Consider the following 23,954-nt stretch of genomic DNA (forward strand, 5'->3'; position numbering starts at 1 on the left):
GAGGACTACAGAAAAAAAAAAAAACTAACTTTATTTTAATTTAATTTTTTTTTTTTTTTTTTTTAAATGGCACCTTTATACCCCCAATGGCTGGGGCACTTACCACCTCCTATGACCCAGACAGAACACAGATAAAAATCCTCTCCGGTAGCAACTCTGTCAATAGAAAGGAAATTGAAGCCTCGACCATTCCGGTCACATGGTGCACAATGCAGGATCGTCCCAGCTATGAGAAAAAGCACGCCAAGCTTTTAAGCTGCACAACCTTCAAAGTGAAAGTGAAACCTGTATGTTCCGTCTCGGTCTGAGCCCATATACATCTTACACATAAAGCAGCATAAAATCAATTAAAGCATATATGATTAAACCCAACTGTTCATAATCCCCTTCAGGAGATATTAACCCTGGATTCCATATAGATAAAAGGAGCCACACTGTGACCCTGTCTTCTAGCGTTTGCAATATGTGTAAAAAAAATCTTACCGGAATCTATGCCATGCAACAGTACAGTCCTTCAAGTATGACCGATTGTAGCAGCGCTTCTGACATGGACTTGAGTGAAGAAAGCAGGCAGCGAAACCCGTCAACGCCCATTGCTTATGGAGCTGTTAATATGAGTCAGGATGGTTTTGCAGAAAGACTCTCCCTGCATCTCCGGACTAACTTTCATCAATGCTCTCACTGAGTACCATAAGAGACTACTCCGTAATCTTCTGACACTTCTCTGCCAACCTCCCGTGACGAAAGGCAAAGAATGACTGGGGGATGAGGGAAGTGGGGGAGGCATTTAAGCCTTTGGCTGGGGTGTCTTTGCCTCCTCCTGGTGACCAGGTTCAGTTATTCCCAAAAGTAATGAGTGCAGCTGTGGACTCTCCCTGTATTAAGGAAAAGTATGAAAAGATTGTGCACATTGTTAAAGGAAGTACATTGGAAGGTTGTTTAAAATTGCATGCTCTGTATCATTAAAGTATAATTTGACTGGAATGTCCCTTTAAAAAAGGGACATAGTACACTAGATTTTTCTTTGCATAAATGTTTTTAGATGATCCATTTATAAAGCCAATACATTTTTTTTTTGGGGGGGGGGGTAAAAATGTAGTTTTGCTTATTTTTAAATTAACATTGTGCTGATTTTCAGACTCCAAACCAAGCCCCAAAGTTTTAGAAGTAAAATGTTGTCTACCTACTCCTCCAGCTTGCTCCTGTTTGCTGTAAAGGTTCTTTTCATATGCAGGGGAGGGGGGGGGTGAGTGCCTGCTCTTTTTGCTTTCCAGACCCTTTCACTGGGTGTCCAAGACTAACCTCATTAATAGTGCTAAACTGGGAGCTTCTAAGTACGTTTTTAAAAAAGATTTTTTACTGAATGTTTACATCAGTATCTGCGCCTATAATTCTTTATAGTAGTGTATTACATGCAGTTATATGAAAATTGGTGTATACTGTCCCTTTAAGCTCTGAGCTTCAGCATCCCTGTTCTGAGTTGGTGTGATCTACCGCTTTTTGGCTGAGCTCTTGTTGCTAATAGCACTTACAGCTGACCTAGTAGGGCAGAAAATTCACACACTGACTTGTTTAGTATGACCCATCGTACTGCCAATGTGCGGCTATGGAGATTTTATGGCTACATGCTGGACTTTAATCCACACCCAATAATTATTACAAGTATCTACATACCTAAAATACGCACCCACACATTTATTTGTAATGATCTATTACACACACGTTCAAATACCCAATTCCGAAATTCCAAAACCCTTTAAAATAAATATTTAAAAAAAAAAAAAGTTACAATTTTTCCCTGCCTGCTTCTTTGGTTTTTGGGTGTTCTAAAAAAAATAGTCTGTTTATTTAAAACTATTGCCTCTATGCAGTACAGTATTGTACTAGCTATAGAAATGCTATTGAAAGTTATATAAAATTACTTTTACGTTGCAGGCATAAAGTTATCACATGTAAATATTGCCTAAATTATATAAAACAATACTGTTAGACTTAGTCCCATCCCTACTCCAAGCAGTCCCATTTTACAGATGCAAAAAAGAAAATTTATGCTTACCTGATAAATTTGTTTCTTTTTAGACACAATGAGTCCACGGATCATCTTCATTACTTATGGGATATCACCTCCTGGTCAGCAAAAAGAGGCAAAGAGCACCACAGCAGAGCTATTAAATTGCTGTTCCCTTCCCTCCCACTCCAGTCAGTCGACCGAAGGTAGGAAGAGAAAGGAAAAGCCAAGGTGCAGAAGTGTCTGAAGTTTATAATAAAAAACAACCTGTCTAAACGAACAGGGCGGGCCGTGGACTCATTGTGTCTAAAAAGAAACAAAATTTATCAGGTAAGCGTAAATTTTCTTTTCTTTTTAAAGACACGATGAGTCCATGGATCATCTTCATTACTTATGGGATACAATACCCAAAGCTAGAGGACACAGATGATATGGGAGGGACAAGACAGGGAACCTAAACGGAAGACACCACTGCTTGAAGAACATTTCTCCTAAAAGCAGCCTCAGCCAAGGCAAAAGTATCAAATTTGTAAAATTTAGAAAGAGTGTGAAGAGAGGACCAAGTTGCAGCCTTGCAAATCTGTTTAACAGAAGCTTCATTTTTGAATGTCCATGAGGGAGCAACAACCCTAGTGGAATGAGCCGTAACCCTCTCAGGAGGCTGCTGTCCAGCAGTCTCATATACAAAACGGATGATATTCTTCAGCCAAAAAGAAAGAGGTAGCCGTAGCTTTCTGACCCTTTTGTTTTCCAGAGAAAATTACAAACAAAGAAGAGGACTGACTAAAGTCCTTAGTCGCTTGTAAATAAAATTTTAAAAGCAGGGACCACGTCCAAATTGTGCAGAAGACGTTCCTTTCTGAGGAGGATTAGGACACAAGGAAGGAACAACAATCTCCCGATTAATGATCCTATCTGAAACAACCTTAGGAAGAAAACATAGTTTAGTACGTAAAACTACCTTATCTGAATGGAAAATAAGGAAAGGCGAAGTGTATTGCAACGCCGAAAGCTCAGACACTCTACGAGCTGAAGAAATAGCAACTAGAAATAAAACTTTCCAAGATAACAACTTAATATCTAAGGAATGCATAGGCTCAAACAGAGCCCCTTGCAGAACTTCGAGAACTAAAGTCAGACTCCATGGAGGAGTAACTGGTTTGAACACAGGCCTGATCCTAACCAAGGCCTGACAAAATGATTGTACATCTGGGACATCGGCCAGACGTTTATGTAACAAAATAGATAAGGTAGAGATTTGTCCCTTTACGTAACTTGCCGATAAACCCTTCTCCAAACCTTCTTGGAGAAAAGACAAAATTCTGGGAATCCTAAATCTCGGGAAGAAAATTTTTGAACTCCAGTTTGTATCCCTGAGACACTATTTCTATTGCCCAGGGATCCTGAACATCCCGAACCCAAGCCTGAACGAAGAAGGAAAGTCTGCCCCCTACCAGATCCGGTCCCGGATCGGGGGCATGTCCTTCATGCTGTTTTGGCTTCAGCAGCAGGTTTCTTGGACTGTTTACCCTTGTTCCAAGACTGGTTGGGTCTCCAAGTAGGCTTAGATTGTTCTGGTTTAGAGGAGGAAGAGAAAGAATATCCCTTGAAATTTCAAAAGGAATGAAAATTACTCTGTCGTCCTGTTTGTTTCTCTTATCCTGAGGAAGAAGATGGCCCTTACCACCCGTGATATCAGAGCTCATTTCTGTCAGACCAGGTCCAAACAAGGTCTTTCCCTTGTAAGGAATTGCTAGAAGCTTAGACTTACATGACACATCTGCAGACCAAGGTTTTAACCATAAGGCTCTGCGGGCTAGGATAGAGAACCCTGAATTCTTAGCTGAACAATTTAGTAATTTGCAGAGAAGCATCCATAATAAAAGCATTGGCTAACTTCAGAGCTTTAATCCTATCTTGGATCTCCTCTAACGAAGTCTCAGTCTTGAGAGACTCGGACAGAGCATCAAACCAATAAGCTGCTGCACTAGTGACAGTAGCAATGCACGCAGCCGGCTGCAATAGCAGACCCTGGTGAACATAATTTTTTTTAAATAGACCCTCCAACTTCTTGTCCATGGGATCTTTAACCTCTTAATGACCACAGCACTTTTCCATTTTCTGTCCGTTTGGGACCAAGGCTATTTTTACATTTTTGCGGTGTTTGTGTTTAGCTGTAATTTTCCTCTTACTCATTTACTGTACCCACACATATTATATACCGTTTTTCTCGCCATTAAATTGACTTTCTAAAGATACCATTATTTTCATCATATCTTATAATTTACTATAAAAACAAATTATAAAATATGAGGAAAAATTGGAAAAAAACCACACTTTTTCTAACTTTGACCCCGAAAATCTGTTACACATCTAATACCACCAAAAAACACCCATGCTAGTTTCTAAATTTTGTCCTGAGTTTAGAAATACCCAATGTTTACATGTTCTTTGCTTTTTTTGCAAGTTATAGGGCCATAAATACAAGTAGCACTTTGCTATTTCCAAACAACTTTTTTTTTCAAAATTAGCGCTAGTTACATTGGAACACTAATATCTTTCAGGAATCCCTGAATATCCATTGACATGTAATATTTTTTTTTAGAAGACATCCCAAAGTATTGATCTAGGCCCATTTTGGTATATTTCATGCCACCTTTTCACCACCAAATGCGATAAAATGAAAAAAAAATTTAAATTTTTCACAATTTTACATTTCTCACTGAAAGTATTTACAAACAGCTTGTGCAATTATGGCACAAATGGTTGTACATGCTTCTCTGGGATCCCCTTTGTTGAGAAATAGCAGACATATATGGTTTTGGCGTTGCTTTTTGGTAATTAGAAGGCCGCTAAATGCAGCTGCGCATCACACGTGTAATATGGCTAGCAGTGAAGGGGTTAATTAGGTAGTTTGTAGGGAGCTTGTAGGGTTAATTTTAGCTTTAGTGTAGAGATCAGCCTCCCACCTGACACATCACACCCCCTGATCCCTCCCAAACAGCTCCCTTCCCTCCCCCACAATTGTCCCCACCATCTTAAGTATTGGCAGAAAGTCTGCCAGTACTAAAATAAAAAGGTATCTTTGATTATTATTTTTTTAGCATATTTACATATGCTGCTGTGTAGGATCCCCCTTTAGCCCCCAACCTCCCTGATTCCCCCAAAACAGCTATCTAACCCTCCCCCTCTGCCTTATTGGGGGCCATCTTGGGTACTGGCAGCTGTCTGCCAGTACCCAGTTTGCAAAACAAATAGGTTTTATTTTTTCCCCTGTTTTTTCTGTAGTGTAGCTTCCCCCACAGACCAACCCCCACCCCCTAACTGATATTTTTTTTTAAACATTTATATTCCCCACTTTTACTATAAAATTGTCTGTAGTGTAGCGGTTGCCACCCGCTCCCTCCCCGTGCACGCGCCCTTGCGCGCCCCCGGTCATCCACGCCCCCTCCACATCTTCAGGGCCATCGATGGCCGCCTCCCACACAGGCTCCCACCCACCAACGAAGAAAGCCACCGATGTCGGGTGCAGAGAGGGCCACAGAGTGGCTCTCTCTGCACCGGATGGCTAAAAAAGGTAATTGCAGGATGCCTCGATATCGAGGCATCACTGCAATAACTGGAAAAGCAGCTGGAAGCGAGCAGGATCGCTTCCAGCTGCTTTCCACACCGAAGACGTGCAGGGTACGTCCTTGGTCGTTAACTGCCTTTTTTTTAGAGGACGTACCCAGCACGTCCTTGGTCGTTAAAGGGTTAAAAGCACAACTATCCTCAATGGGAATAGTAGTTCGCTTGGCTAAGGTGGAAATAGCACCTTCACCTTAAGGACCATCTGCCAAGCTTTCCTGACAGCGTCATCTATGGGAAACATCTTTTTGAAAATGGGAGACGGAGAGAAGGGAATACCTGGTCTCTCCCATTTCTTGGAAACAATCTCCGAAACTCACTTTGGCACCAGAAAAACGTCTGAGTAAGAAGGGAACTTCAAAATATCTATCCAATTTACTTGACTTTGCAGGAGCGACCACTACTGTAGAATCACAGTCTAAAGTAACCAAAAGCTCCCTGAGTAACAGGCGGAGGTGTTCTAGTTTAAACCTGAAAGATACAACCTCTGAATCAGTCAAAGGTGATGAACTTTCTGAATCTGAAATTTCGCCTTCTAAAAGAACCTCAGTACCCTCCATCTCAGTTCCCTGAGAGGGGACATCCGAGATTGTCAAGATAGCATCAGAAGCCTCACCGACAACATGGTTGTCTTTCCACTTACGCTTGCCTTGAAGCATAGGAAAAGCAGACAACGCATCAGAAATTGTGGAAGACATAAGCGCAGCTATGTTTTTTAAGCTAACTCCAGCAGACGCTAGAGCAGAAGTACAGGGCACTGCTTGTGCGGGCGTTAAAGATTGGGACTCTTGGGGAGAAAGCTGCGGTATACTCCGACTATCTTCATTAGACTCCTGAGAAGCATCCGCCTTTGAGAAATTTTGCTCATGAAAAATCTTTTCTTTATAAGTTAAAGCCCTCTCAATACATGAGGGACAGAAAGGGATTGGTGGTTCCACATTTGCATCCAAACAAATGGAGCAAGTAACATTTTCCATGGCTCCCAAGTCCATATTGAGCACAATAAGAAAAAACTATGAAATATATATATATATATATATTTATTTATTTATTTTTTAAATTTAAGACGTTACTGTCTCTTTAAATTTTAATCAAGAAAAAAAATCTTCTACTACTTGGGAATTATGTCCTAAAAAAAAAAAAAAAAAAAAAAAAAAAAAAAAAGGACAAATTTAAAAAAAAATTGTTCAATATCAAAAAATTTGATGACAGAAAAAAAACAACTATTACTGTGTCTTTAAATGTTAACCTCTGGAGCTGAAACGTTCCAGATGTTTACTGGTCAGTAAACCATGCGGTTTTAGAGCCACAATGTGCCGACGTCTTCCCTTGCAGACTATGGCAGCTACTGCTGAGAGTTGCGCAGCTAAACATAGAAAACGTGCAAAACACTAGCCCCGCCCATCGTGGGCGTCATAGATAAACCTAACCCGATAGGCTTAAGAGACTGAAATTAAACCAATAGGAAATAACCAGCAATAAAAAATGAGCTCCCCAGCCCCAGTACTCATGGCTGTCCTACAGTACCCTCTATTAACAAGAGAGATAGATGTCCCCACACAAAGATCTCTGTGTCTGAGCCTTATGTAATATGAAACAGTGTAAAGTGCCCACTTGCCTCTGAGATTCTGTTTCCCAGAATAAAAACAAAGCACTTACCTTTTATTCTCCCTGACAGCAGGGCAGCTCAGCAGGTTTAGGAAGTCCTCTCCCTCCCATAGCCCTGTGGAAAATCATAAGCCTGAGTTAATTATGCTTAGGCTGTTAGGAGAAGGGCAGCATCAATGTATAGGAGGCGCAGTGAGAATTATGTCCCATCAGTTCCTATTGCTCTAAAGCCACCAAAAGCTCTACTGAAGAGACTCATATAGTCTATGGCTACACCCTAGAACAAAGCAGCACTCACTGGCACTACTTTAAAAATAATAAACACTTGATGATGATCCGTGGACTCTTCGTGAGATATATATATATATATATATATATAAAAAAATTAAATTTGTGTTTTATATATATATATATATATAAAAAAAATAATTTGTGTTTTATATATATATATATATATATATAATTTAAATGTGTGATATATATATATATATATATATACATACAGGTAGCCCTCAGTTTACGCCGGGGTTAGGTTCCAGAAGGAATGGTTGTAAATCAAAACCATTGTAAATTGAAACCCAGTTTATAATGTAAGTCAATAGGAAGTGAGGGAGATAGGTTCCAGGCCCCTCTCAAAATTGTCATAAGTAACACCTAATACATTATTTTTAAAGCTTTGAAATTAAGACTTTAAATGCTAAACAGCATTATAAACCTAATAAAATAATCACACAACACAGACTTCACTTGCATTTTTCTACAAACAGTTCTTTCTATGCATTCCAATCTGGACTGATTTATAGACCGGAAGATCTTGTTCCTTTGAAATCTGTCCGATAGCTCAGGTCTGGTTAAACTGATTAATTTCAGCTTGCCTGGCTTTGCTGCAACACAAGCGGACAGCTCCACCTACTGGCTATTTTAATAAATGCACTGCTTCTCAATGCTTTTCAATAGCAGTCACATGACTGGAAAAAAAGGTTGTTATTCTGAAAAGGTGTAAATTGAACCGTTGTAAAACGAGGGCCATCTATATATATATAATTTAAATTTGTTATATATATATATATATATATATATATATATATAACAACGATAAAGAACTTTGATCCCAGGCGAGGTATTTAAAAGCACAAAAAGTCTTTATTCAATTCCACTTGTGGTAAAAGCATAAGGAGGTACCAAAACACATAAAAAGAATATTCACACGAAAGCATAGGCTAACATGTTTCGGCCTGATGCCGTAGTCGTAGCTATATAGTCGTGTATTATATATATATATATATATATATATATATATATATATATATATAAAAAATAAATGTGTGAGATATATATATATATATATATATAAAATTTTAATTTGTGATAGATATATATATATATATAATATATATATATATATATTTTCACTCAAACAAATGCACTCACAGGACTTCTTTACAGGAACAACAGTGATAAAGTTTTAATGAAACGTTTTCGGATATAACGTTGAGAAATAACACACAATATATAGGCAAACAAATCAATACATAATTATTACAAACACACTCCAACCTGTGTAAACGGTGACAAAAGCGCCAAAGTAATTAACTGGAACACACTCCTGCGTTCCACTGATTTGTGTACCTGGAAGGACAGTGATGTCACTTCCGGTATCGCCGTAACTATCCGGCTTTAATAACAAAAAACGGGCACATCAAGACCCTTCTAACTAGTGAGTACAACGTAATACAGTGCAAGTATACAAGTTACAATATCCACTGATATAGTGCTCTAAACACAAGACCTGTTACTAGCCTGTATACCCAATATGTTAATTCACATATGTTGCCATGCCAACATACCTAAACATCCGGTTTAGCGATATCTATGGCCAAACGTTATATGTCTTTATAATCGAAAATAAAGGGGTCATACTGCTTGTGTATTAGAAAATCTACACATCTATATACTACCATCATAGCACATGTATCTTAACATAAAAGAAAATTCCATATGAGGCGTAACCATAGTAACCAATCCATAAACAAATACTTTTGTACTGATGGCTAGGTGAGGTATTCAAAATATTTTTAGCTTCAAGTACATTGGTATATGTCCAATATCTTACAGTCAGCTACCACCTATTCATTATATATACCCCTCAAATCCTCATCTGGATCTAATTTAAAAATAAAATAAATGTAGTGCAATCAATGCCATATAGGCAAAAATTGCACAAACTAAAATGTAGAATGTAATTAAAATATAGCACTTATGGGCTTCACTATTACTAAATGTTGCAATGAATCACACAGTGTATATAGGATCCCCTATATAATGTGAATGGTTTAAACATTCCAAGGGGGGAGAAAAAGATTTTCAGATATTATTCTCCTACTCTTCACAAGGGTGATGGCCACTGGTAAATAAGTTGTAATAGGCCGCTGCACAAGACTTCTAACAATCAATGCTGATCCACTACAGTGTTTCAAGGCTCATGTATGTATATGTACCTATCCCACCACGTACAGGCTAAGATCTAAAACTATATAGCTTCACACCCATCACATAGGGTATAAACATATACATTCACAAGTCCATGTTTTTCCAGGCACTAATAGCTTACATTAGATACATGTCTAGGTGGATGGTTGAGTGACCCCACAAGTAGCGTGGACTTATCCACATCCCTTGAGGCATGCCCTGTCCCAGGGGCTGCGGTCCACCGGAATGGGGACAGTCCAGACCCCCACATTGTGAAAATTCCAGACTGAACCCCCAGTGTGGCTCAACACAACGGGCTAGCACCCCCAGTATGTATCGCACCCAACATGATCTAAATCAAAAGCTTGAAGTCTGGTGCCGAATTCAGACCACCTGGATGTATTGTGCCAAGTCTATATATCCATTGGGCTTCCTGTAGTAGTAATAATTTGTTTCTATCTCTGCCTCTGTCTGGCAGCGGTACATGGTCGATTAAGATATATCTGATGGAAGATACCCCATGGCGCATCCTAGCGCAGTACCTCGCCACCGGCTGGTCTGAATCTCCTTTTTCCAGGGCCACACGGATGGCTCTCCTATGATTGGCCATGCGTTCTCTAAGTGTCCCGCTTGTTTTCCCAACGTAAGCACTTCAGCATGGACAGAATAATAGATATACCACATGCGTGGTAGTGCATGTCAGAGAGTGGCGGATGTTGTACTTCTTATTAGAATGAGGATGGTGGAAGGTCTTGGTATTAATGAGTCCGTTACATATAGTGTAGTGCAGCCCAGGCAGCAGTATGAGCCCTTGATATTTATCCAGTTATGCTTCTGATAGCTGGATTTAGGATCAGTATTGACCAATAGGCCCCTCATGCTGGTACCCCTCTGATACCCAATCATGGGTGTCAGGTTCTGAGCAAACTGCAACTTGTGGTCTGATGCAACAATCGGCCAAAGAGTTTTTAGTATCTGCCCTGCATTGGCAGTAGTGGGTGTGAATGTGGTGGCCATAATCAGTTTTCCCCCAGTAGATTTTCGTGTCTTCTCCTCAATTAGTTCATCTTGTGACAATGAGGATACCTCTTGTATGGTGTCTCGAATCTGCTGTGGTTTATAGCCCCTCTGTAGGAACTTGTCCCCAACTCTGGACAGCTGGGAAATCCCAGTTTCCCTATTAGAGTTGTTCCATATCGTTCTTATCAGTTGTGATTTGACAATTCCCTTCAAAAGGGCTGGCGGATGACAACTCTTGGCTCTCAACAATGAGTTTCTATCTGTGGGTTTGTTATACAATGTCGTGCCTAATTTTTTACCCTCAATGGAAATTTTGAGATCCAAGAAATGTATCTCCTTTTTGCTATAAATCAATTTAAATCTGACTGTTGTATCAGTGCTATTGAATGTATGAAACCATTGCTCAAGCTCATGTTGCCCCCCACGCCATATGAGGAACACATCATCCATATACCTTCTATAGAAGGTAATAGACTCGTCACATTTTCCCCAAAGGTAATGTTTCTCGAAATGTGCCATGAAGATGTTCGCGTATGCCGGGGCCATACAAGAACCCATAGCGGTACCCGCTATCTGGAGGTAAACCCTCTCTTCAAAGCAAAATTAATTCTTAGAAAGGCACAGGTCGAGTAGCATTAACAGAAATTCAATAGGAGGTCCATTGTATATCTCATTTTGTGTGAGGAGTTCCCTGACTGCTGCCATACCAATTGAATGCGGGATGATAGTATATAAGCTGTTGACATCCAAGGTGACCAAAATGTCACCTTCTTGGATGTCAACAGCTTTCAGGTGCCTGATAAGGTCATTAGAATCCAATACGAAAGAACGGATACTCCTGACCACAGGTTGAAGGAGAACATCTATATATTGCGCAATAGGTTGCAATAGTGAATGGACCGCCATCACTATTGGTCGTCCAGGGGGTTTGTGTAGAGTTTTGTGTATCTTCGGGATAGTGTATAGAATTGGTATTCTAGGGTGTGCCGTGGTGCAAAAATCCTGAACTTGCGGAGACATAAATCCTTGTTCCACCCCAAGTTGAATACACTTATCTACCTCTTTCTTGAAAATATATGTAGGGTCATTGGGAAGAGATCTATACGTGTTCTGATCCGCCAATTGATCAAGAATGTCCCCTCTATAGTCAGAATAGTCCAACAGGACTATGGCCCCACCCTTGTCGGCCAGCCTAATGACTATAGAGGGTTCATTAAGATAAATGTGCTATGATGGTAGTATATAGATGTGTAGATTTTCTAATACACAAGCAGTATGATCCCTTTATTTTCGATTATAAAGACATAACGTTTGGCCATAGATATTGCTAAACCAGATGTTTAGGTCCGTTGGCATGGCAACATATGTGAATTAACATATTGGGTATACAGGCTAGTAACAGGTCTTGTGTTTAGAGCACTATATCAGTGGATATTGTAACTTGTATACTTGCACTGTATTAAGTTATACTCCCTAGTTAGAAGGGACTTGATGTGCCCGTTTTTGTTATCCAAGCCGGATAGTTATGGCGTTATCGGAAGCGACGTCGCCGTCCTTTCGGGTACACAAATCAGTGGAACGCAGGAGTGCGTTCCAGCTGCTTTGGCGCTTTTTTCACCATTTACACAGGTTGGAGTGTGTTTGTAATAATTATGTATTGATTTGTTTGCCTATATATTGTGTGTTATTTCTCACTGTATGTTATGCTGATGAAGGGTAGCTTATACCTGAAAACTTTTCATTAAAACTTTATCACTGTTCCTGTAAAGAAGTCCTGTGAGTGCATTTGTTTGAGTGAATATTGGCAGTTATTTTTGCACCCAGGCAGTTGGCATTGGTGGATGTATGCTGTTTAAAGGAATATATATATATATATATATATATATATATATATATATATATATATATATATATATATATATATATATATATATATATATATATATATATATATATATATATATATAGGGACGTGCACTCATAGGAGGCAGGGCCTACCCTGACTTATGTGGCCAAAGCTTAATTAAATTTGAATTAAAAAAAAAAAAAAAAAAAAAAAGTTAAAATATATATATATATATATATATATATATATATTTTCCCCCCATGTAATGCTATGGAGAGGCAGGTACAGGAACGCTTCTCTCCACTGCAGTACATGGGTCAAAGGAAAAGCTGTGCTGCAGCGCCACCTGTGTTCTGTCAATATATTAGCAGCACAAATTGGGACCAATAGGAGGCACCCCTCTTGATGCCTCCTAGCAAGTGAAGGATATATAGATTAATCAGAAGGAGGCTGCAGTAAGCAGGGTTATGTGACACAACTGGAAGGTGAGGTAACCTAAGAACAGATGACAGTAAAGTAGTATACTACATCTCTTGTGATTCACAAATTGTGTTCAGATACAGCTCATTAACAGGGGGGACAGCAAGTGAGCATAACCCAATACTGACAGGAAGTCAAAGGGTCAATTCAAATTTAAATCCAAAATTTAAAACCCAGAGTTTGAAGTTAAGTGTGCAGTGTCCCCATTATTTAAATTAAAGTTGATGACATTGAATATGGATAAGCCTCCCTTTTTCATGGTTATTTGAATTAATTAGGTACAAACTACATATATGTTATGTCTGTTCAGTCAGAGGATGCAGTATCTATTTTTATTTTTCTCTGTGTCTCCATTTATTTAAAGACTGCTGTTAACTTGTAATTCACAAATCAATTGAAAGCTGTTGCATTGTGTTTTTAATATGTGCTGCTTTTATACAAGTTTATATTAATAAAAAGGAGAAGAGTCTTTTAAAAAATATATGCAATTATTGCAGTTAAATGTTTTTAGAAATAATGCCACTGTAAAAGTAACTGGTTAAACACATAGTCAAAGGGAGACATTTAAAATTAAACTTTCATGATTGAGGTAGAGCATGCTATTTTAATAGACTTTTCTAGTTATTTATATTTTGAGAATTAGCATCAACGGTTACTGGCCCCATGTCAGCAAATCAAATTAGTTTTTGAAAGGAACATGAGTCATAATTACATTTCCATCATTCAGATAGAAATTGCACACAAAAAAATAAAAATAAATAAACTTTCTATTTTACTTTTATTATTATGTACTTAATTCTTTTGGTATCCTTTGTTGAAGAGCATACCTAAGTGGGATGTGCACGTGCGTTTCTTGAACACCATATTGCAGCAGCTGTGTTGGCAGTATTGAAAACTTGTCCTTTGTGTAAAACTTGTATGGTAAATTATTTCTATTTTTACAATACAGTAGTGAGTAGAGAAGAGCTTGTGTATCATTCTAATTGCTTAGTAACTTTCACTGTGCCAGAGAATTGTGTGAGTGTGTATGTGAGCAGAGTGTGTGGGGGTGTGTGTGGGTGTCAGTGAGCAGAGTATGTGTGCTTTATTCTCCAGGTAATCAATACATTTCCGATGAGCTGATGCTTTAGTGCAGCGTTTCTCAACAATGGTCCTCAAGTACCCCCAACAGGTCAGGTTTTCATTATAGCTGAATCAGTGCACAGGTGAAGTAATCAGCTGATCAGTAACTCAGTGGTTACTAACTTGTTCTCACCCGATTATGTCACCTGTGCACTGGTTCAGCTATCATTTAAACCTGCCCTGTTGGGGGTACTTGCGGCCCTCTGTACATGTGTTTCTCCGGCGTATCATATCTAGTGCCTCACCAGCCTCTGAATGAAAATATATATATATCTCCATCACTAAAAATAAAGCTGACCTTCATTTATCAGCTAAAAAACAAATCAAAACAAAAAAAACCCACCACCACAACTCCTCATGAATAGGCATCAGTATTTCATTTAACTGCAGCATCAGCACAAAACTAAGCACCCACGGCGCAGCTGTTTTTTCCAATGAGATGACGTTTTCACCTTAGTCAATAGCTGTGCTTTTGAAAAACTGAGCTGTGCTGTGGGTGGCCGGAGACACTTAGGTTAGTGCTGAAGATGCAGCAACATTTTTTTTTAACTGATGAATGGTCGCCTTTATTTTAAGTGATGCTAAATTTATTCTAGCGTTTCATAAATAGTAGGATTTATCATCCCTTTAATGCATACCCATATAAATAAAAAACTATAACAAAATGTAAGATCAGTCAGAGCTTTATTAATAGAACAAATATCATCAGAGACACTTTAGCATTTTAATAGCCGGGTTTATAGTTCTAACAGGAACGCCAAAGACAAACCCTTTCCATGGGTACACAAGTTGTGAGAGCAGCAGTTACACAAAACACACACACGTACTCCAGCTGTTAACACCTGCAAAAAAACAAAAGAAAAAACACGTGAGAATTTAAATGTAAAGTTGTTCCTACAAACCCTAGATTAGAACATACAGTAGACATGGTGTAAACTTTCTCCTCAACTGCATCCATTTAAATATGTTGTATTCAGGGCACAGCTACAACTGGTATCAACTCATTCAGCAATATGCATTTTTTCCCTGTTTAGCCCCTTAACTAACAGTGCCATACAGGCGCAGTAGTTGTTTAGCCCTTAAGGATGCTGCTGTCCTGGGCTCTTTCTGCAGCAATCTAAACAAGGCTCTTTTTCTGTTTAAATGGAGCAAAAAAGCTCTGGCCTTTTGGGTAAGTTTTTGACTAAAATTCCTGGTCCTTAAAAGGGTTAAATATCTCATTCACAAAATGTTAAATTGAATCAGACACATACAAATAACTGCTGACAAGTCAACTTGATATGCAGCAATTAAAAAGGGACATTATACACTAGATTTTTTCTTTGCATAAATGTTTTTTTAGATTATCCATTTATAAAGCCTATACAGCTTCTTTTTTTTTTGGTAAGGGAAAAAAAAAAAAGTATAGTTTTGCTTATTTTTAAATAACATTGCGCTGATTTTGAGACTCTAACCAAGCCCTAACGTTTTAGGAGAATACTGATGTATATCTACTTCAGCTTATTCCTGTTTGTGTAAAGAGTCTTTTCATATGCAGAGGAAGGAGGGGGGGGGGGGAGAGAATCTGCTTTCACTGGGTGTGAAGATTTCAAGAGAACAAAAGAACATTTGATCATGAGTAAATTGGAAAGTTGCTTGCTCTATCTGAATTATGAAATAAAACATTAGGGTTTCATATCCGTTTAACAAAAATGTAAGCATTGAAAGTTGTAAATGCTACATCTTCACAACCATTCATTCTTACCTGGGCTGATGTAACGGAGAAATGTTTCATATAGACATTTTGTCCAGTGCTTGAACATCTGTATATAAAACAAAATTAGTGTAGGAAACTAGACAACCTAGTGCTCTAAATGCACCGAGTTTAAGTTGCCTTTCCCATATTTAAGACAAACATCATATATACATAATACATACCGGTATTATAAAGAATTATACAAATAGTGTACAATAGATAACCAAAACAAACTGAAATCTGATTAGCTTCCCATGATCAGACAGTGAGCGCAGTCCGCACTCTACACTCACTGTCTGAACACTTCAGACACAGAATTCAATGGGGCATATTTATCAAGCTCCAATTGGAGCTTGATGCCCTGTGTTTCTGGCGAGCCTGCAGGCTCGCCAGAAATCGCAGTTATGAAGCAGCGGTCACAAAGACCGCTGCTCCATAACCTGTCTGCCTGCTCTGAGCAGGCGGACAGACATTGCCGGAAATCAACTCAATAGAGTACGATCGGGTTGATTGACAAGCTCCCTGCTGGCGGCCTATTGGCCGCGAGTCTGAAGGGGGCGGCGTTGCACCAGCAGCTCTTGTGATCTGCTGGTGCAATGCTGAATTCAACGAGGTCTATCAGACCTGATCCGGACTGAACATACTAAATATACATTTAAAAAAAAAAAAAAAAAAAAAAAAAACACAACAACTACTTTATACATAATATACATAATCATCATATTATAAATTATACAAATATTGTATACAATAGATAACCAAACAGAAATCTGATTAGCTTCCCATGATCAGACAGTGAAAGTAGTCCGCACTCTACACTCACTGTCCGTGAACACAGAATTCAATGTGTTTACGGTTACCATACTACAAATTATAACTTTATACATAATGATATATAAAATATACATATTATACAGAACATACATAAAAAAAATTAAACATACTAAATATACATAATCATATTATAAATAATTATACAAATATTGTGTACAATAGATGACCAAACAAACTAAAATCCGATTAGCTTCCCATGATCACAGACAGTGAGAGCAGTCCGCACTCTACTCTCACTATCCGTGAGCACTTCAGCAGACACAGAATTCAATGTGTTCACGGTTACCATACTACAAGTTATAACTTTATAAAAAAATATTATATAGAACATACATATTATACAGAACATACATATATGCCAACAAGGCTTTCTGAACACGTCTGAGGATTGACGAATCTGGTTGAATCCTTGGCATCCTTATATGGTGTCCCAGCAAAATCTCATCTTGTGCAGATCTTGAGCAGCAGATGTATCCTTTTCATGCAACAAACAGCAGCTTGACTGGATAACCTTAAACAAATGTTAATGGGAGATGCACAGAAGACAGAAATACATTCACAATAGACAAAGAAAAAAAAAAGAAAAAAAGGAATTTTGAGGTACAGATTGGAATCTGCCTAACTTTCCATGATCACAGGTGGTGAGAGCAGTCGGCCGCACTGTCCCCACTACCTGTGAACACAGATGTCAAACACAGACTACATTGTATACCTCCTGCCTTTGTTGTGGCAAATGAACAAACATCAAATCATAAAACCTTAGCTTAACAGCAGCATTAGGTTTCTGCTTAATAATTTATAAAGCAGTTTGTTACAAAAATGAATCTAATATATGGGAAAGTCAACAGTAGCCCCAGTCTGTCCTTACCAACTTGCAGCCTGGATGTGAGCTTTTAGTCAACATTCACCTCATCTCATTTGCCAGTAGTCTAGTGATTACACAGAAGCATTTCTTCAGCAGACGCAGTTGAGGATGAAGACCTCTGTACATTATGGCCTCTCGCTTCACGCTGCTAGATCTGTTAGAAGAAACAGTTTCAGTTCTTGCACAGCAATAAAATAATTATTTTTTTAGCCATCCCTAAAAAGGCAAATACCGAGAAGGGGGGTGGAGTGTGCTATACCTACATAGATACTAATATTTTAACTTCAACATGGTTTTAAAATGTAACTCTAGGATGCTTGGCTTAAAAAATTATATACTGTAGCTGAATCATGAATATACAACTTTCCAATTTATTTTTATTACCAGTTTTGCTTTGTTTTTTTGTATCCTTTGTTGAAGAATAAAGTCACGTCGGCTGAAAGGAGCCCAGGAGTGGGCACGTAAAATGCAGAGTCTGTCAAAAGAACTTAAGTAAGGGGGCAGTCTGCAGAAGCTTAGATACAAGGTAATCAGAGGTAAGATGTATAATTAATATAACTGTTGATTATGCAAAACTGGGGAATGGGTAACAAAAATTGATTATTTATCTTTTTAAACAATAAAATTTTTCGTGTAGACTCTCCCTTAAACAAAAGGATACCACGAAAACTAAGCAAAATTGATAACAGAATTAAAATAGGAAACTTGTTTAAATGGATTGGATAGAGTGATATTTTAAAAGGGACAGTTCACCCAAAAATGTTCTCCCATTTAAATTGTTCTTAATGATCCCTTTTACCTGCTGGGGTGCATTTAATTGTTTACAAGTATCTCCTTTACTGCTATTTTGGCATTTGAAATTATTTAGCTTGTGGTTTCCCCAACCTATACTGAAAGTTTTAATACTGGAGTCTCAGCTATTGAATAGCCTAAATAAACAGCCAGCAGAAGAAATTACACTCCTAGTGGGGTGCAGGATAGTGAAGTAATAAAATGATAATTTTCCATTGTTCTCTCTATGTATTGAGCTTTAGTATTGCAGACAAATACAAGATAAGGAAACAATATATTACCTGAAGCTCAACCTATTATAATAGGCTGCGGCTTAAAAAAACCAAATCAGTTCATATTCACAAATAAATCTGAAAATGCAGTTTCTCACATTTTATCTTCTGCAGCTGGTATAAACAAATCATTGAAAAATACATCAATATTAAAACTATTTTACAGTGTACTGTCCCTTTAAGTTTTTTTTTTTTTTTTTTTTTTTTTTACTACTGTCTGTTATGATCCCATGTGCAAGCAAGTACATTGAACATTTACATTAATAAAAAGCTGCTTGTGCTCGTCAATCTTGCTTAAAGGAAAAAGTAAACTATGAGACATATCCAGGCAGCATTATCAAATATTCATAAAATAATTATGACTTTCATTCATCTTTTGACTGTTCTCATACTTTACCTTTTAAAACGATCGCTGCTATCAACGTAACTCTGCCTTTGTATTTTTTGATGATGTTTCTAATAGACTGTTTCAATTGGTCCCCAACTGGCGTCCCAACATACCCAATTACCGCCCACCAATGTATGTACCCATGAGCGACTTTCTTGATTTTGCGGCCGTATCATATGCGCGTCCATGTATAACGCATGCGCATTACCGTTTTTTAAGGCATCTGTTCAAGCAACGCTATTTCACGATCGTAGCGACTATTTGATTAATTTGAAAAATTTAGTAAGTATATGCAATGTTATTTGGCTTGTTTCCAATATTAAATAATTTGATGTTGGCAAAATTTATTGTAATGATTAAACGGATGTCTTCATTATAATGCGCAAAAAATACGGGGGAACAAGTTATGCGCATGCGCGATATGAAGAGACGAACGCGCACGAAGGTACATGTAAGAGTGGGTGGGACCGATCTTACATGTAATGTACATAGATACGGAAATGGTCGGGTGGGAGGAGTAACAACGGAATCAGGTAAGCAATTTGTGATATAAATAACTTTGAAATCAGCATATTTAGAATAAAATAAAAAAAATAAATAAAAAAAAAAAGCTATATTGCCCCAGAACATACTATTTAATGCCCCTTTAAGAGACAAGATAGATATACACTAGGACTAACAACTGCTTTCCCTATTCCTTTAAGGATAAAAGTCTATGAAAATTAAAAAAGTACAGTTATACCACAAAAAGACACTGCAAGGACAAGTGGACAACATTACAGGGTCATTATAGTGGTAAAATTACATTTGTTAGAATGTCATTTTAAGACTAATGATCCTGCACCACTGTGTGGGTTAAACACACAGTAGAAGTACTGCTTGGGGTCCCAATCAGCAGTGCTTTCTGCTTGGGACTAGCAGTGCTCTGTGGGGCTTGAGCAGGACATTATTGTTGGTGTTAAATATGACATGCTTTAATGCTATGTGTTTAGTCCCAAGCAGATACAATCAGTAGCACAACTCAGATGTGTAACTAGCACTACCAATTAGGACCAGCACTGCTTTGCTGCTCCAAAGAAGTACTTCTACTCTGAGTTTACCCCTTTGCGGGTTAAAACACACAATAATGCAGGGTCACAAGTCTTAAAATTCCATTTGCTAATAACAAAATTAGAGCATGTAATTGTTTGACTATTATCACCATTTAATTATACTATGATAATATGTCTAACACAAAAATGATCTACTGTTATACAGGAAACAGCTTGAATACTATGAATTTAATGTATTTTACCTCTCACCTGTATTAACAAAGCAGGCACAGACATTTCTTTTGACAATGAACTAGACACTAAGTGTTGGCTGTATGTCACCTGGTGCTGTAGATCGGATAACTTTAGCATCACCTGCAGACTCGAAGAAAAAAATATATATATATAATAATATACATACATTTAACGTAAGTAACAGGACAGTGTGGTAAATTTGCATTGCCTTAGAAGAATGAACATAAAGTCTTAAGATCTATATTCTGGGCTGTAATATATTATATATATATATATATATATATATATATATATATATATATATATATATATATATATATATATATATATATATATATATATATATATATATATATATATATATATATATATATATATATATATATATATATATATATATATATATATATATATATATATATATATATATATATATATATATATATATATATATGTTAGCTATAGACCAAATGCTTCACAAACTACAACCTAACACAGTCGCTCCATATCATAATTTCATAAATGTAAGAAAAATAAAGAGCATAAGAAGGGAAAGAAGTGCAAGATAAATCCAGGAGGTATCTGTGGAATGGTATAAAAGGATCAGGAATTGGGTTAGTAAAGATTTGGTGATTATAGGCAGTGACAGAGCAATAATAAATGCTAAAGAAACAGAATTTATGTTTACCTGATAAATTACTTTCTCCAACGGTGTGTCCGGTCCACGGCGTCATCCTTACTTGTGGGATATTCTCCTCCCCAACAGGAAATGGCAAAGAGCCCAGCAAAGCTGGTCACATGATCCCTCCTAGGCTCCGCCTACCCCAGTCATTCGACCGACGTTAAGGAGGAATATTTGCATAGGAGAAACCATATGGTACCGTGGTGACTGTAGTTAAAGAAAATAAATTATCAGACCTGATTAAAAAAACCAGGGCGGGCCGTGGACCGGACACACCGTTGGAGAAAGTAATTTATCAGGTAAACATAAATTCTGTTTTCTCCAACATAGGTGTGTCCGGTCCACGGCGTCATCCTTACTTGTGGGAACCAATACCAAAGCTTTAGGACACGGATGAAGGGAGGGAGCAAATCAGGTCACCTAAATGGAAGGCACCACGGCTTGCAAAACCTTTCTCCCAAAAATAGCCTCAGAAGAAGCAAAAGTATCAAACTTGTAAAATTTGGTAAAAGTGTGCAGTGAAGACCAAGTCGCTGCCCTACATATCTGATCAACAGAAGCCTCGTTCTTGAAGGCCCATGTGGAAGCCACAGCCCTAGTGGAATGAGCTGTGATTCTTTCGGGAGGCTGCCGTCCGGCAGTCTCGTAAGCCAATCTGTTGATGCTTTTAATCCAAAAAGAGAGAGAGGTAGAAGTTGCTTTTTGACCTCTCCTTTTACCAGAATAAACAACAAACAAGGAAGATGTTTGTCTAAAATCCTTTGTAGCATCTAAATAGAATTTTAGAGCGCGAACAACATCCAAATTGTGCAACAAACGTTCCTTCTTTGAAACTGGTTTCGGACACAGAGAAGGTACGATAATCTCCTGGTTAATGTTTTTGTTAGAAACAACTTTTGGAAGAAAACCAGGTTTAGTACGCAAAACCACCTTATCTGCATGGAACACCAGATAAGGAGGAGAACACTGCAGAGCAGATAATTCTGAAACTCTTCTAGCAGAAGAAATTGCAACTAAAAACAAAACTTTCCAAGATAATAACTTAATATCAACGGAATGCAAGGGTTCAAACGGAACCCCCTGAAGAACTGAAAGAACTAAATTGAGACTCCAAGGAGGAGTCAAAGGTTTGTAAACAGGCTTAATTCTAACCAGAGCCTGAACAAAGGCTTGAACATCTGGCACAGCAGCCAGTTTTTTGTGAAGTAACACCGACAAGGCAGAAATCTGTCCCTTCAGGGAACTTGCAGATAATCCTTTTTCCAATCCTTCTTGAAGGAAGGATGGAATCTTAACCTTGTCCCAAGAGAATCCTTTAGATTCACACCAACAGATATATTTTTTCCAAATTTTGTGGTAAATCTTTCTAGTTACAGGCTTTCTGGCCTGAACAAGAGTATCAATAACAGAATCTGAGAACCCTCGCTTCGATAAAATCAAGCGTTCAATCTCCAAGCAGTCAGCTGGAGTGAAACCAGATTCGGATGTTCGAACGGACCCTGAACAAGAAGGTCTCGTCTCAAAGGTAGCTTCCAAGGTGGAGCCGATGACATATTCACCAGATCTGCATACCAAGTCCTGCGTGGCCACGCAGGAGCTATCAAGATCACCGACGCCCTCTCCTGATTGATCCTGGCTACCAGCCTGGGGATGAGAGGAAACGGCGGGAACACATAAGCTAGTTTGAAGGTCCAAGGTGCTACTAGTGCATCCACTAGAGCCGCCTTGGGATCCCTGGATCTGGACCAGAAGCAAGGAACTTTGAAGTTCTGACGAGAGGCCATCAGATCCATGTCTGGAATGCCCCACAGCTGAGTGACTTGGGCAAAGATTTCCGGATGGAGTTCCCACTCCCCCGGATGCAATGTCTGACGACTCAGAAAATCCGCTTCCCAATTTTCCACTCCTGGGATGTGGATAGCAGACAGGTGGCAGGAGTGAGACTCCGCCCATAGAATGATTTTGGTCACTTCTTCCATCGCTAGGGAACTCCTTGTTCCCCCCTGATGGTTGATGTACGCAACAGTTGTCATGTTGTCTGATTGAAACCGTATGAACTTGGCCCTCGCTAGCTGAGGCCAAGCCTTGAGAGCATTGAATATCGCTCTCAGTTCCAGAATATTTATCGGTAGAAGAGATTCTTCCCGAGACCAAAGACCCTGAGCTTTCAGGGATCCCCAGACCGCGCCCCAGCCCATCAGACTGGCGTCGGTCGTGACAATGACCCACTCTGGTCTGCGGAATGTCATCCCTTGTGACAGGTTGTCCAGGGACAGCCACCAACGGAGTGAGTCTCTGGTCCTCTGATTTACTTGTATCTTCGGAGACAAGTCTGTATAGTCCCCATTCCACTGACTGAGCATGCACAGTTGTAATGGTCTTAGATGAATGCGCGCAAAAGGAACTATGTCCATTGCCGCTACCATCAACCCGATCACTTCCATGCACTGAGCTATGGAAGGAAGAGGAACGGAATGAAGTATCCGACAAGAGTCTAGAAGCTTTGTTTTTCTGGCCTCTGTCAGAAAAATCCTCATTTCTAAGGAGTCTATTATTGTTCCCAAGAAGGGAACCCTTGTTGACGGGGATAGAGAACTCTTTTCCACGTTCACTTTCCATCCGTGAGATCTGAGAAAGGCCAGGACAATGTCCGTGTGAGCCTTTGCTTGAGGAAGGGACGACGCTTGAATCAGAATGTCGTCCAAGTAAGGTACTACAGCAATGCCCCTTGGTCTTAGCACAGCTAGAAGGGACCCTAGTACCTTTGTGAAAATCCTTGGAGCAGTGGCTAATCCGAAAGGAAGCGCCACGAACTGGTAATGTTTGTCCAGGAATGCGAACCTTAGGAACCGATGATGTTCCTTGTGGATAGGAATATGTAGATACGCATCCTTTAAATCCACCGTGGTCATGAATTGAC

At 38.7% G+C, this 23,954-nt stretch overlaps 1 long non-coding RNA gene across 2 annotated transcripts in view; it reads right to left on the bottom strand.

Moving 5' to 3' along the window:
* Positions 1-14,847: 14,847 nt before the first annotated feature.
* The window catches only part of LOC128660499 (uncharacterized), a 73,785-nt gene continuing 64,678 nt past the window's right edge, over positions 14,848-23,954 (bottom strand). For both annotated transcript variants that reach the window (XR_008402536.1, XR_008402537.1), the window contains exons 3-7: positions 20,368-20,479; positions 17,618-17,768; positions 17,101-17,260; positions 15,925-15,982; positions 14,848-15,022 (exon numbers count right to left, since the gene is read on the bottom strand). This is a non-coding gene — a long non-coding RNA (uncharacterized LOC128660499). The remainder of the gene's footprint in view (positions 15,023-15,924; positions 15,983-17,100; positions 17,261-17,617; positions 17,769-20,367; positions 20,480-23,954) is intronic.

This window comes from Bombina bombina, chromosome 5 (genome assembly GCF_027579735.1).
Source record: "Bombina bombina isolate aBomBom1 chromosome 5, aBomBom1.pri, whole genome shotgun sequence".
NCBI lineage: Eukaryota > Metazoa > Chordata > Amphibia > Anura > Bombinatoridae > Bombina > Bombina bombina.